Genomic DNA, 11,859 nt, shown 5'->3' with positions numbered 1-11,859 from the left:
TTATGTGCACCGCAGGGTGTGCGACGCAGGATGTTCACCGCAGGAGATTTCCGCAGCAGGAGATGTGCGCCACTGGAGATGTGCACCGCAAGAGATGTGTACGCAGGAGATGTGCACTTAGGAGATGTGCGCTGCAGGAGATGTGCACCGCAGGAGATGTGCACTCAGGAGATGTGCGCCATCGGAGATGTGCACCGCAGGAGACGTGCACTGCAGGAGATTTGCGCAGCAGGAGATGTGCACCGCAGGAGATGTGCGCAGCAGGAGATGTGCGCTGCAGGAGATGTGCGCCGCAGGAGATGTGCACGCAGGAGATGTGCGCCATCGGAGATGTGCACCGCAGGCGATATGCGCAGCAGGAGATGTACATAGCAGGAGATGTGCGCCGCAGGAGATAGACATAGAAGGAGATGTGCGCCGCAAGAGATGTGCAAGCAGGAGATGTGCAATGCAGGAGATGTGTACGCACAGTTTTTTTAGGAATTTGAGTTAATTATTATTATTTTTTGTAAATAAATGTTTCATTTATGTGCACCTCAGGAGATTTGCGCAGCAGGAGATGTGCGCCACTGGAGATGTGCACCGCAGGAGATGTGCACGCAGAAGATGTGCGCCGCAGGAGATGTGCGCCGCAGGAGATTTACATAGCAGGAGATGAGCACTTAGGAGATGTACATAGCAGGATATGTGCACCACAGGAGATGTCCACCGCAGGAGATGTGCGCAGCAGGAGATGTGCACCGCAGGAGATGTGTACACAGGAGATATGCGCCGCAGGAGATGTGCAAGCAGGAGATGTGCAATGCAGGATGTGTGCGCACAGTTTTTTTAGGAATTTGAGTTAATTATTATTATTTTTTGTAAATAAATGTTTAATTTATTTGCACCGCAGGGTGTGCGACGCAGGATGTACACCGCAGGAGATTTGCGCAGCAGGAGATGTGCGCCACTGGAGATGTGCACCGCAGGAGATGTGCACGCAGGAGATGTGCGCCGCAGGAGATGTACATAGCAGGAGATGTGCACGCAGGAGATGTGCGCCGCAGGAGATGTACATAGCAGGAGATGTGCGCCGCAGGCGATATGTGCCACCGGAGATGTGCACCGCAGGAGATGTGCGCCGCAGGAGATGTGCACGCAGGAGATGTGCAACGCAGGATATGTGCACGCAGGAGATGTGCGCCTCAGGAGATGTGCGCAGCAGGGTGTGTGCACACGTTTTTTTTATTAATTTGATTTAATAATATTTTTTTGTAAATAAATGTTTCATTTATGTGCACCGAAGGGTGTGCGATGCAGGATTTTCACCGCAGGAGATTTGTGTAGCAGGAGATGTGCGCCACTGGAGATGTGCACCGCAGGAGATATGCACGAAGGAGATGAGTGCCGCAGGAGATGTGTGCCACAGGATGTGTGCGCACAGTTTTTTTAGGAATTTGAGTTAATTATTATTATTTTTTGTAAATAAATGTTTAATTTATTTGCACCGCAGGGTGTGCGACGCAGGATGTACACCGCAGGAGATTTGCGCAGCAGGAGATGTGCGCCACTGGAGATGTGCACCACAGGAGATGTGCACGCAGGAGATGTGCGCCGCAGGAGATGTACATAGCAGGAGATGTGCACGCAGGAGATGTGCGCCGCAGGAGATGTACATAGCAGGAGATGTGCGCCGCAGGCGATATGCGCAGCAGGAGATGTACATAGCAGGAGATGTGCGCCGCAGGAGATGTGCGCAGCATGAGATGTGCGCCTCAGGAGATGTGCGCAGCAGGGTGTGTGCACACGTTTTTTTTATTTGCTTGATTTAATAATATATTTTTGTAAATAAATGTTTCATTTATGTGCACCGCAGGGTGTGCGACGCAGGATGTACACCGCAGGAGATTTGCGCAGCAGGAGATGTGCGCCACTGGAGATGTGCACCGCAGGAGATGTGCACGCAGGACATTTGCGCCGCAGGAGATGTACATAGCAGGAGATGTGCACGCAGGAAACGTGCACTGCAGGAGATTTGCGCAGCAGGAGATGTGCACCGCAGGAGATCTGCACAGCAGGAGATGTGCGCAGCAGGAGATGTGCACCGCAGGAGATCTGCACCGCAGGAGATGTGCGCAGCAGGAGATGTGCACCGCAGGAGATGTGCACGCAGAAGATGTGCGCCGCAGGAGATGTGCGCCGCAGGAGATTTACATAGCAGGAGATGAGCACTTAGGAGATGTACATAGCAGGATATGTGCACCGCAGGAGATCTGCACCGCAGGAGATGTGCGCAGCAGGAGATGTGCACCGCAGGAGATCTGCACCGCAGGAGATGTGCGCAGCAGGAGATGTGCACCGCAGGAGATGTGCACGCAGAAGATGTGCGCCGCAGGAGATGTGCGCCGCAGGAGTTTTACATAGCAGGAGATGAGCACTTAGGAGATGTACATAGCAGGATATGTGCACCACAGGAGATGTCCACCGCAGGAGATGTGCGCAGCAGGAGATGTGCACCGCAGGAGATGTGTACACAGGAGATATGCGCCGCAGGAGATGTGCGCCACAGGATGTGTGCGCACAGTTTTTTTAGGAATTTGAGTTAATTATTATTATTTTTTGTAAATAAATGTTTCATTTATGTGCACCGCAAGGTGTGCGACGCAGGATGTTCACCGCAGGAGATTTCCGCAGCAGGAGATGTGCGCCACTGGAGATGTGCACCGCAAGAGATGTGCACGCAGGAGATGTGCACTTAGGAGATGTGCGCAGCAGGGTGTGTGCACACGTTTTTTTTATTAATTTGATTTAATAATATTTTTTTGTAAATAAATGTTTCATTTATGTGCACCGCAGGGTGTGCGCCGCAAGAGATGTGCACCGCCGGAGATGTGCGCATTAGGAGATGTGCACCGCAGGAGATGTGCGCAGCAGGAGATGTGTGCCGCAGGAGACGTGCGCAGCAGGAGATGTGCACCACTTGGGATATTCACTGCAGGAGATGTGCGCTACAGGAGATGTGCATGCAGGAGATGTGAGCCGCAGGAGACGTACATAGCAGGAGATGTGCCCCGCAGGCGATATGCGCAGCAGGAGATGTGTGCCGCATTTTTTTATTAATTTGATTTGATTTTTTTCTTTTTTTGTAAATAACTGTTTTATTTATGTGCAACGCATAGTTCGCAACGCAGGATGTGCGCAGCAAGAGATATGCACCGCAGGAGATGTGCGCAACAGGAGATGTGCACCACAGGAGATGTGCGCAGCAGGAGATGTGCACCGCAGGAGATGTGCACCGCAGGAGATGTGCGCAACAGGAGATGTGCACCACAGGAGATGTGCGCTGCAGGATTTGTGCGCACAGTTTTTTTATTAATTTGAGTTAATTATTATTTTTTTGTAAATAAATGTTTCATTTATGTGCACCGCAGGGTGCGCGCCGCAAGAGATGTGCACCGCCGGAGATGTGCACCACTGGAGATGTACATAGCAGGAGATGTGCGCCGCAGGAGATATGCGCAGCAGGAGATGTGTGCCGCAGTTTTTTTATTAATTTGATTTGATTTTTTGATTTTTTTGTAAATAAATGTTTCATTTATGTGCAACGCAGGGTGTGCGCCGCAGGATGTGCGCCGCAAGAGATGTGCACCGCAGCAGATGTGCGCAGCAAGAGATGTGCGCCGCAGGAGATGTGCGGCGCAAGAGATGTGCACGCAGGAGATGTGCGCAGCAGGAGATGTGCACCGCAGGAGATGGGCGCAGCAGGAGATGTGCACCGTAGGAGATGTGCGCAGCAGGAGATGTGCACCGCAAGAGATGTGCGCCGCAAGAGATGTGCGCCACAGGAGATGTGCGCCGCAGGAGATGTGCGCAGCAGGGTGTGTGCACACGTTTTTTTTATTAATTTGATTTAATAATATTTTTTTGTAAATAAATGTTTCATTTATGTACACCGCAGGGTGTGCGCCGCAAGAGATGTGCACCGCCGGAGATGTGCGCATTAGGAGATGTGCACCGCAGGAGATGTGCGCAGCAGGAGATGTGTGCCGCAGGAGACGTGCGCAGCAGGAGATGTGCACCACTTGGGATATTCACTGCAGGAGATGTGCGCTGCAGGAGATGTGCATGCAAGAGATGTGAGCCGCAGGAGACGTACATAGCAGGAGATGTGCGCCGCAGGCGATATGCGCAGCAGGAGATGTGTGCCGCAGGAGATGTGCACGCAGGAGATTATCACGCAGGAGATGTGCGCCACAGGATGTGTGCGCACAGTTTTTTTATTAATTTTATTTATGTGCATCGCATGTTGTGCAAAGCAGGAGATGTGCACAGCAGGAGATTTGCGCCGCAGGATGTGTGCGCACAGTTTTTTTATTAATTTGAGTTAATTATTATAATTTTTTTGTAAATAAATGTTTCATTTATGTGCAACGAAGGGTGTGCGCCGCAGGATGTGCGCCACAAGAGATATGCACCGCCGGAGATGTGCGCAGCAGGAGATGTGCACCGCAGGAGATGTAAACCGCAGGAGACATGCGCAGCAGGAGATGTGCACCGCAGGAGATGTGTACGCAGGAGATATGCGCCGCAGGAGATGAGTGCCACAGGAGATGTGCGCCGCAGGATGTGTGCGGAGATTTGCAACGCAGGAGATGTGCGCAGCAGGAGATGTGCACCGCAGGAGATGTGCGCCGCAGGAGATGTGCACCGTAGGAGATGTGCGCAGCAGGAGATGTGCGCCGCAGGATGTGTGCGCACAGTTTTTTTATTAATTTTATTTATGTGCATCGCATGTTCTGCAATGCAGGAGATGTGCGCAGCAGGAGATTTGCACCGCAGGATGTGTGCGCAGAGTTTTTTTATTAATTTGACTTAATTATTATAATTTTTTTGTAAATAAATGTTTCATTTATGTGCAACGAAGGGTGTGCGCCGCAGGATGTGTGCCGCAAGAGATGTGCACCGCCGGAGATGTGCGCAGCAGGAGATGTGCACCACAGGAGATGTGCACCGCAGGAGATGTGCGCCTCAGGAGATGTGCACCGCAGGAGATGTGCGCGGCAGGATGTGCGCCGCTAGAGATATGCACCGCCGCAGATGTGCGCAGCAGGAGATGTGCACCGCTGGAGATGTACACCGCAGGAGATGTGCGCAGCAGGAGATGTGCACCGCAGGAGATGTGTACGCAGGAGATATGCGCCGCAGGAGATGAGTGCCGCAGGCGATGTACGCCGCAGGATGTGTGCGCACATTTTTTTTAGGAATTTGAGTTAATTATTATTATTTTTTGTAAATAAATGTTTCATTTATGTGCACCGCAGGGTGTGCGATGCAGGATTTTCACCGCAGGAGATTTTCGTAGCAGGAGATGTGCGCCACTGGAGATGTGCACCGCAGGAGATATGCACGCAGGAGATGTGCGCCGCAGGATGTGTGCGCAAAGTTTTTTTATTATTTTATTTATGTGCATCGCATGTTTTGCAACACAGGAGATGTGCGCAGCAGGAGATTTGCGCCGCAGGATGTGTGCGCACAGTTTTGTTATTAATTTGAGTTAATTATTATAATTTTTTTGTAAATAAATGTTTCATTTATGTGCAACGCAGGGTGTGCGCCGCAAGAGATGTGCACCGCCGGAGATGTGCGCATTAGGAGATGTGCACCGCAGGAGATGTGCGCAGCAGGAGATGTGCACCACTTAGGATATTCACTGCAGGAGATGTGCGCTGCAGGAGATGTGCATGCAGGAGATGTGAGCCGCAGGAGACGTACATAGCAGGAGATGTGCGCCGCAGGCGATATGCGCAGCAGGAGATGTGTGCCGCAGTTTTTTTATTAATTTGATTTGATTTTTTTCTTTTTTTGTAAATAACTGTTTCATTTATGTGCAACGCATAGTTCGCAACGCAGGATGTGCGCCGCAAGAGATATGCACCGCAGGAGATGTGCGCAACAGGAGATGTGCACCACAGGAGATGTGCGCAGCAGGAGATGTGCACCGCAGGAGATGTACACGCAGGAGATTAGCACGCAGGAGATGTGCGCTGCAGGATTTGTGCGCACAGTTTTTTTATTAATTTGAGTTAATTATTATTATTTTTTTGTAAATAAATGTTTCATTTATGTGCACCGCAGGGTGCGCGCCGCAAGAGATGTGCACCGCCGGAGATGTGCGCCACTGGAGATGTGCATCGCAGGATATGTGCGCCGCAGGAGATGTGCATGCAGGAGATGTGAGCCGCAGGAGATGTACATAGCAGGAGATGTGCGCCGCAGGCGATATGCGCAGCAGGAGATGTGTGCCGCAGTTTTTTTATTAATTTGATTTGATTTTTTGATTTTTTTGTAAATAAATGTTTCATTTATGTGCAACGCAGGGTGTGCGCCGCAGGATGTGCGCCGCAAGAGATGTGCACCGCAGGAGATGTGTGCAGCAGGAGATGTGCGCCGCAGGAGAAGTGCACCGCAGGAGATGTGCGCCGCAGGAGATGTGCACCGCAGGAGATGTGCGCAGCAGGAGATTGGCACGCAGGAGATGTGCGCCGCAGGATGTGTGCGCACAGTTTTTTTATTAATTTGAGTTCATTATTATAATTTTTTTGTAAATAAATGTTTCATTTATGTGCAACGAAGGGTGTGCGCCGCAGGATGTGCGCCGCAAGAGATTTGCATCGCCGGAGATGTGGGCAGCAGGAGATGTGCACCGCAGGAGATGTACAACGCAGGAGATGTGCGCAGCAGGAGATGTGCACCGCAGGAGATGTGTACGCAGGAGTTATGCGCCGCAGGAGATGTGCGCAGCAGGAGATGTGCACCACTTGAGATATGCACTGCAGGAGATGTGCACAGGAAATGTGCGCTGCAGGACATGTACATAGCAGGAGATATGCGCCGCAGGCGATATGCGCAGCAGGAGATGTGCGCCACTGGAGATGTGCATCGCAGGAGATGTGCGCCGCAGGAGATGTGCATGCAGGAGATGTGAGCCGCAGGAGATGTACATAGCAGGAGATGTGCGCCGCAGGCAATATGCACATCAGGAGATGTGTGCCGCAGTTTTTTTATTAATTTGATTTGATTTTTTAATTTTTTTGTAAATAACTGTTTTATTTATGTGCAACGCAGGGTTCGCAACGCAGGATGTGCGCTGCAGTATTTGTGCGCACAGTTTTTTTATTAATTTGAGTTAATTATTATTATTTTTTTGTAAATAAATGTTTCATTTATGTGCACCGCAGGGTGCGCGCCGCAAGAGATGTGCACCGCCGGAGATGTGCGCCACTGGAGATGTGCATCGCAGGATATGTGCGCCGCAGGAGATGTGCATGCAGGAGATGTGAGCCGCAGGAGATGTACATAGCAGGAGATGTGCGCCGCAGGAGATGTGCACCGCAGGAGATGTGTACGCAGGAGATATGCGCCGCAGGAGATGTGCGCAGCAGGAGATGTGCACCGCAGGAGATTTGTACGCAGGAGATGTGCGCAGCAGGATATGTGCACCGCAGGAGATGTGCGCAGCAGGAGATGTGCACCGCAGGAGATATGCGCAGCAGGAGATGTGCACCGCAAGAGATGTGCGCCGCAAGAAATGTGCGCCACAGGAGATGTGCGCCGCAGGAGATGTGCGCAGCAGGAGATGTGCACCACTTGGGATATTCACTGCAGGAGATGTGCGCTGCAGGAGATGTGAGCCGCAGGAGAGGTACATAGCAGGAGATGTGCACCGCAGGCGATATGCGCAGCAGAAGATGTGTGCCGCAGTTTTTTTATTAATTTGATTAGATTTTTTTCTTTTTTTGTAAATAACTGTTTTATTTATGTGCAACGCATAGTTCGCAACGCAGGATGTGCGCCGCAAGAGATATGCACCTCAGGAGATGTGCGCAACAGGAGATGTGCACCACAGGAGATGTGCACAGCAGGAGATGTGCACCGCAGGAGATGTGCACCGCAGGAGATGTGCGCAACAGGAGATGTGCACCACAGGAGATGTGCGCTGCAGGATTTGTGAGCACAGTTTTTTTATTAATTTGAGTTAATTATTATTATTTTTTTGTAAATAAATGTTTCATTTATGTGCACCGCAGGGTGCGCGCCGCAAGAGATGTGCACCGCCGGAGATGTGCGCCACTGGAGATGTACATAGCAGGAGATGTGCGCCGCAGGAGATTTGCGCAGCAGGAGATGTGTGCCGCAGTTTTTTTATTAATTTGATTTGATTTTTTGATTTTTTTGCAAATAAATGTTTCATTTATGTGCAACGCAGGGTGTGCGCCGCAGGATGTGCGCCGCAAGAGATGTGCACCGCAGGAGATGTGCGCAGCAAGAGATGTGCGCCGCAGGAGATGTGCGGCGCAAGAGATGTGCACGCAGGAGATGTGCGCAGCAGGAGATGTGCACCGCAGGAGATGTGCGCAGCAGGAGATGTGCACCGCAAGAGATGTGCGCCGCAAGAGATGTGCGCCACAGGAGATGTGCGCCGCAGGAGATGTGCGCAGCAGGGTGTGTGCACACGTTTTTTTTATTAATTTGATTTAATAATATTTTTTTGTAAATAAATGTTTCATTTATGTACACCGCAGGGTGTGCGCCGCAAGAGATGTGCACCGCCGGAGATGTGCGCATTAGGAGATGTGCACCGCAGGAGATGTGCGCAGTAGGAGATGTGTGCCGCAGGAGATGTGCGCAGCAGGAGATGTGCACCACTTGGGATATTCACTGCAGGAGATGTGCGCTGCAGGAGATGTGCATGCAGGAGATGTGAGCCGCAGGAGACGTACATAGCAGGAGATGTGCGCCGCAGGCGATATGCGCAGCAGGAGATGTGTGCCGCAGTTTCTTTATTAATTTGATTTGATTTTTTTCTTTTTTTGTAAATAACTGTTTTATTTATGTGCAACACATAGTTCGCAACGCAGGATGTGCGCCGCAAGAGATATGCACCGCAGGAGATGTGCGCAACAGGAGATGTGCACCACAGGAGATGTGCGCAGCAGGAGATGTGCACCGCAGGAGATGTGCACGCAGGATATTAGCACGCAGGAGATGTGCGCTGCAGGATTTGTGCGCACAGTTTTTTTATTAATTTGAGTTAATTATTATTATTTTTTTGTAAATAAATGTTTCATTTATGTGCACCGCAGGGTGCGCGCCGCAAGAGATGTGCACCGCCGGAGATGTGCGCCACTGGAGATGTGCATCGCAGGATATGTGCGCCGCAGGCGATATGCGCAGCAGGAGATGTGTGCCGCAGTTTTTTGATAATTTGATTTGATTTTTTGATTTTTTTGTAAATAAATGTTTCATTTATGTGCAACGCAGGGTGTGCGCCGCAGGATGTGCGCCGCAAGAGATGTGCACCGCAGGAGATGTGTGCAGCAGGAGATGTGCGCCGCAGGAGAAGTGCACCGCAGGAGATGTGCGCCGCAGGAGATGTGCACCGCAGGAGATGTACAACGCAGGAGATGTGCGCAGCAGGAGATGTGCACCGCAGGAGATGTGTACGCAGGAGATATGCGCCGCAGGAGATGTGCGCAGCAGGAGATGTGCACCACTTGAGATATGCACTGCAGGAGATGTGCACAGGAAATGTGCGCTGCAGGACATGTACATAGCAGGAGATATGCGCCGCAGGAGATGTGCATGCAGGAGATGTGAGCCGCAGGAGATGTACATAGCAGGAGATGTGTGCCGCAGGCAATATGCGCATCAGGAGATGTGTGCCGCAGTTTTTTTATTAATTTGATTTGATTTTTTAATTTTTTTGTAAATAACTGTTTTATTTATGTGCAACGCAGGGTTCGCAACGCAGGATGTGCGCCACAAGAGATATTCACCGCAGGAGATGTGCGCAACAGGAAATGTGCACCACAGGAGATGTGCGCAGCAGGAGATGTGCACCGCAGGAGATGTGCGCCGCAGGAGATGTGCACCGCAGGAGATGTGCACGCAGGAGATTAGCACGCAGGAGATTAGCGCCGCAGGAGATGTGCGCCGCAGGATGTGTGCACTGCAGGAGATGTGCACCGCAGGAGATGTACACCGCAGGAGATGTGCGCAGCAGGAGATTTGTAAGCAGGAGATGTGCGCAGCAGGAGATGTGCACCGCAGGAGATGTGCGCAGCAGGAGATGTGCACCGCAGGAGATGTGCGCAGCAGGAGATGTGCGCCGCAGGAGATGTGCGCAGCAGGGTGTGTGCACACGTTTTTTTTATTAACTTGATTTAATAATATTTTTTTGTAAATAAAAATGTTTCATTTATGTGCACCGCAGGGTGTGCGCCGCAAGAGATGTGCACCCCAGGAGATGTGCGCATTAAGAGATGTGCACCGCAGGAGATGTGCGCAGCAGGAGATGTGTGCCGCAGGAGACGTGCGCATTAGGAGATGTGCACCACTTGGGATATTCACTGCAGGAGATGTGCGCTGCAGGAGATGTGCATGCAGGAGATGTGAGCCGCAGGAGACGTACATAGCAGGAGATGTGCGCAGCAGGCGATATGCGCAGCAGGAGATGTGTGCCGCAGTTTTTTTATTAATTTGATTTGATTTTTTTCTTTTTTTGTAAATAACTGTTTTATTTATGTGCAACACATCGTTCGCAACGCAGGATGTGCGCCGCAAGAGATATGCACCGCAGGAGATGTGCGCAACAGGAGATATGCACCACAGGAGATGTGCGCAGCAGGAGATGTGCACCGCAGGAGATGTGCGCCGCAGGAGATGTGCACCGCAGGAGATGTGCACGCAGGAGATTAGCACGCAGGAGATATGCGCCACAGGATGTGTGCGCACAGTTTTTTTAGGAATTTGAGTTAATTATTATTATTTTTTGTGAATAAATGTTTCATTTATGTGCACCGCAGAGTGTGCGACGCAGGATGTTCACCGCAGGAGATTTCCGCAGCAGGAGATGTGCGCCACTGGAGATGTGCACCGCAAGAGATGTGCACGCAGGAGATGTGCACTTAGGAGATGTGCGCTGCAGGAGATGTGCGCCGCAGGAGATGTGCACGCAGGAGATGTGCGCCATCGGAGATGTGCACCGCAGGAGATGTGCGCCGCAGGCGATATGCGCAGCAGGAGATGTACATAGCAGGAGATGTGCGCCGCAAGAGATGTGCAAGCAGGAGATGTGCAATGCAGGATGTGTGCGCACAGTTTTTTTAGGAATGTGAGTTAATTATTATTATTTTTTGTAAATAAATGTTTAATTTATTTGCACCGCAGGGTGTGCGACGCAGGATGTACACCGCAGGAGATTTGCGCAGCAGGAGATGTGCGCCACTGGAGATGTGCACCGCAGGAGATGTGCACGCAGGACATTTGCGCCGCAGGAGATGTACATAGCAGGAGATGTGAACGCAGGAGACGTGCACTGCAGGAGATTTGCGCAGCAGGAGATGTGCACCGCAGGAGATCTGCACCGCAGGAGATGTGCGCAGCAGGAGATGTGCACTGCAGGAGATGTGTACGCACAGTTTTTTTAGGAATTCGAGTTAATTATTATTATTTTTTGTAAATAAATGTTTCATTTATGTGCACCTCAGGAGATTTGCGCAGCAGGAGATTTGCGCCACTGGAGATGTGCACCACAGGAGATGTGCACGCAGGAGATGTGCACGCAGGAGATGTGCGCCGCAGGAGATTTACATAGCAGGAGATAAGCACGCAGGAGATGTACATAGCAGGATATGTGCACCGCAGGAGATGTCCACCGCAGGAGATGTGCGCAGCAGGAGATGTGCACAGCAGGAGATGTGTACACAGGAGATATGCGCCGCAGGAGATGAGTGCCGCAGGAGATGTTCGCCACAGGATGTGTGCGCACAGTTTTTTTAGGAATTTGAGTTAATTATTACTATTTTTTGTGAATAAATG

Source organism: Pleuronectes platessa, unplaced genomic scaffold (genome assembly GCF_947347685.1).
Source record: "Pleuronectes platessa unplaced genomic scaffold, fPlePla1.1 scaffold_32, whole genome shotgun sequence".
NCBI lineage: Eukaryota > Metazoa > Chordata > Actinopteri > Pleuronectiformes > Pleuronectidae > Pleuronectes > Pleuronectes platessa.
The sequence above is the reverse complement of the archived record's forward strand: the minus strand, read 5'-3'. Positions refer to the sequence as shown.